Raw genomic sequence first — 4,805 nt, forward strand, 5'->3', positions numbered from 1 at the left:
ACAACCGATCTCCCAAGTCCTCGGAGTAGATGTAAACCAGGCCTGCTATGGCTGTGGTGAGACAGGGCACTACAAGAGGGACTGCCCGATAACGAAGAACTCAAGAGCGGATGGACGAATTCTGATGATCACCGTAGGAGAAACTACCCCAGAGTCCCTAGCGACCAGCGGTACCTCTTCGAAATAAGAATTGCTTTAAAATTTAATTTATATTTATATAAGATTAAAACTTGGGGAAACATTTAAAAGGAATTATAATAACTCACTCATCTGAACAAGTCACAACATTCATAAGAAAACTAAGGATCTGTACAGGTAAGCTATGATGGCTTAGTATGTACATCAGGGTTGTACATAGCTAAGATTTTGCAGACTTAGAGTGAGTGATTCCGCCTTATTTCATGTTCCTTGTTTGGGTATGGACGTGGGGCAGAGTCACTCACTCGACCGTCTTATTCATCTTAATTATAAATAACTTGTATATGCCAGGCGATCATAGAGGTACTGAGGAGGATCATAATATAGAGTATCGACACTAGTTATCAAAGCACTTTCACTGTTAGTACTCGCTCATCGCGGTACAATTTGTGGAAGTGGTAATATCAAGGAGAAAACAGAAATCACTAGAAAGTCTACACCGAGTACATTGTCGAGCACACTCAGAATACACCATCGTATAACAAACGGTTCTTTCAAATCGGCTAAACCTTGCTTCTGTAAAGAGTCCGTTGTCATCATTCGTCATGGATTGGCGTGGTCCTCACCATACTAAGTTCACATGTTTCGAAATTCCATCGCCTTGACCGTCAAATTCACGAAACCCTCGTCATTCGTAACGACAACCCAACATAGACCTCAGTATTGTCTCTTGTCTTCTAAACCCCGAAGTACTCATGCGAGGAGTACCTTGCCCTCCGAAACCTTAAAACCGTATATTCAGCAGACCTTCCCGAACTACCACTCGTCCAACAGATCAAGTTCAAGCACAGAGGCTAAGGACGAATACAACCCACCTATCACTATTAAGTGTATACGCGAGGGTGGTATATAATTATGATTATGCAGATTTAGTATGTGTGTTTCTGCCCTATCTCCTATTCCTTGTTTGGTTGTGGACCTGGGGCAGAGTCACACATCCGACTATCTTACTAATCTTAATTATATACGACTTGTATACATGAGGTGATCATAGATGGACCAAGTGTGAGTCTTATCATGAGCGTCAGAGTAAAGTTGCCCAGGTCTACGAGTGAGTATTCTGCCATTCAGAGGAGCACAACCCCAGGAGTACTGTTAGGAAAGCTAATTTTAGGACAAAATTCCATCTAACGGGGGGATGATGTGACAACCCGAAAATTTCTATCCGGTAAAGCCAATCAATCCAATCAAATGTCAGACACGTTTCTGCTATCTTTTAGCATTGTTAAGGGTCTGTTTGAGTGTTCTAAGCCTAGTACACTTAAGGATTTTGTGTAGGGGTGTGCCAGCTTAAGTTCATTGGGTTGCAAAAGAGCCGGAAACTCCATCACAAGGAGTTTACGGCCGCAAACTAGAGTTTACGGTCGTAAACTCTTGGTGGCCGTGAACTCCCATGATAAGTATAGATTTCCTTCATTTGTTCTTCATTTCTCACCTCTTTCAACCAAGAACACTCAAACTCTCTCAAGTATCATCAAGGGAATCCATCATTTCTCTTCAAAAACGTAAGTAATTCCTCCATTTTGCTAGTTAATCTTCTTGATCGTATGAATCCTATGAATCACATCCTTGAATTCATCACTTTTCCTTCAAGATCTTCAAATCTTCATCTTTTCACCAAGAACACCAAGAACAGCCACTTGTTCTTGGGCCGTAAACACCCTAAAGTCATCCAAAGTGTGAGTATCTCTTCTATCATCTTGTTATCCATTAGAAGCTCTTGTATCCTCATAAGACAAACATCCTATAAGCATGAATCAAGATCCAAAATTCATCATCTTCAAGTGTTTACGGCCGTAAACACTTCTTGTGGCCGTAAACTTCCCTTGGCCGTGAACACATCATAGTGTGGCTGTAAACTCCCTTTCATACAATCACATGTGGTTGTAACACTTCCTTATGAGTGTTTCCTAGTCCCTAAGGTTGTTTCCTTGCATGTTAGTTGTTTTAAACACTAATTACATGCCTATATATGCCATTATATGTCATTTAGGACTCGTTTGTGTCTCGAGAATTCATTCGTGGAACTTCTCATCCTTACACGAATCTTCAATTGAATCACACACATAAGGTGAGTTCATACCCCTATAATCAATCTTTTAAATGTTTTAAATGCTTTTAAGGGGGGGGGGGGATACAAGTTGAACACAATGATATTGTGTTCATGTTTATCTGTGATAACCATCATTTCAAAGGATTTCTTATGCTTTATAAGTGATCAAATCATTTCAAAAACTCTTTTAAAGTTATGTTACTCTGTTGTTTATAAAACTCTGTTTTTAAAGTACAATCATAACTCAGTAGATAATCGAGTCTTTTCTACAAATCAGAAACAGTTCAAAACAAACATACTATTAAACTATAATAGGTATAGTTTAGGGGTTCAGAACATACAATAACAAGAACAGAAAGGAACATACGATAACAAGAACAGAAAGGAACATACGATAACAAAAACAAGATAACATTTATGTGAGACTACTTCACGGCTTAGCAATATACTTGTTAGGTCGCGTTTTGTAACCAGAGTCTTCTGGAGGGAGAATGGACATTGTGTGTATAGATCTATAAGGGACTGACAAACCCGCATCCCGACTGTTCGCTACAGTTTGGCCGGCAGGCCAAGGGGTGAGAAATGTCACATCAGTTTCGACGCCAGCAGGTCGTCGTGTTAAACACTTGTCGATCAATATGGTTATAACCTCATCACATTTTAACCTTAATTAATAAACTGGTTTTTAAGGTAGTTAGTGGTCAGTAGTTACTTTATACAACACTATTGTACACTTTCATTTTTCCCATTACATTCGTATAGTGATCTTATCACATAAAAGGTAATGCAAACTATTTTCTAGTAAAGATAGTCTTAAACTTGGGAAAACTTACATCATTACAAAAGACAAACAGAACAGTCGAGTCTTAGTACATTCAGTTAGAAGGGGGCCTATAATGCTAACTTTATGATTCCTCGGTAGATACATCAGGGATATATATTAATCGGGTCCGGTAGACAGTAGAATGTGTGATTTCCGCTTCATTTCCTATTCCTTGTTTGGTTGTGGGCTTAGAGCAGATTCACCCAGTCTACTATCTATTTGATCTTAGCTATATATATATATATATATATATATATATATATATATATATATATATATATATATATATATATACACCAAGTAATCATAAGGAGTACCAGGTATGGGTCAGGTCATAGTATACAAATTCAGTATACCGTTTTCTAGTACAAAAACATACTTTTCAGATAGAACATTTGGTAGGCTAAACTAGAAACTTATCAGTAAAAGGGTTTAATTCATTTTATTAAACCATTATAACTTAAAGGACCTTTAGTGGTTAATTCTATAATACCTTAGTTTATACATTAGGGTTATATATAATTAATATTCGATAGGCAGTTGGATGTGTGCTTTCCGCCTTACTTCCTGTTCCTTGTTTGGTTGTGGGCTTAGGGCAGATTCACCCATTTAACTGTCCGTTCGACATTAGATTATATATAGCTTGTATAAACTAAGTGATTATAGAAGGAACTATTATGGTTACTATTTTTACTAAAGGAAATATATGATTTTCTTAAAGAATGTTTTCATCAAATATAAAGAACTATTACAGTTAACTCCGTAAGTACTAAATGAATACACCAGGGTTATATATACAGTGAAGATCTAACAAACAATGGGATGTATGACTTCCGCCTCATTCCCTATTCCTTGTTTGGTTGTGGGTTTATGGCAGATTCACACAAGCGATTGTCTGTTTACTCTAAAGTGTATATAACTTGTATCCGTTTAGTACTCATAGAAGGAATTGTAGAGTCATTTTTACTTTCATTCATATAAGAAAATATAGGATTTTCTGGAGGAACAGGCGAACTTTTCTAAAAGGAACTTACAATTTACTTTTCATCACCTAAATACTTATGAACTCACTAGCTTAAATGCTTATCTACTCTTTCAAAATAACTTGTATTCGCAGGAAACTAGTACACAGGTACGCGCATTGGGATTCAGAAGATGAAGTATAGTGTCTTCATGTCTTGTTTTGTTATTTACTTTAGAAGTCAATCTTTTGTGAATCACATACTTTGTAAACACTTTCATATTAATACAATGGTTGTTTGTTACTTTGATTACTATGATGCATGTGTTGTGATACTAAACATGACGTCCTGCGCCCCTGAACGTTTCCGCCGTTCCGGTTTGGAGGTGTGACATTATTGTAAATGCAGGATAAGTTAAAGGGCCATAAATGTAAATATAGTTATATTATTTTGATTTGATTGTAGTGGTATTCATTTACACCGCACAAAACCAAAGATAGGGTATTTATTATAAATGCATGATAAGTTAAAGTACCATAAATATAAATAAAGATAGGGTATTTTTTTTCCTAATACAAAAAATATGATATTTCGTTTGTTTGTATTCATAAAATGAGAAAAGACATTAAATAAAATGGTGGGGTCAATTGCACACTGATGAAGATAAATGAAAGGGGTGGGGAGTGTTATTATCTTTTCATTTTATAAATAATTTGTAAATAATAAATTAACTAAAATAGTTAATAAGGGCATGACTGTGACAACTGCC

This window comes from Lactuca virosa, chromosome 5, assembly GCF_052849685.1.
Source record: "Lactuca virosa cultivar CGN04683 chromosome 5, Lactuca_virosa_CGN04683_v6, whole genome shotgun sequence".
Taxonomy (NCBI): Eukaryota; Viridiplantae; Streptophyta; class Magnoliopsida; order Asterales; family Asteraceae; genus Lactuca; species Lactuca virosa.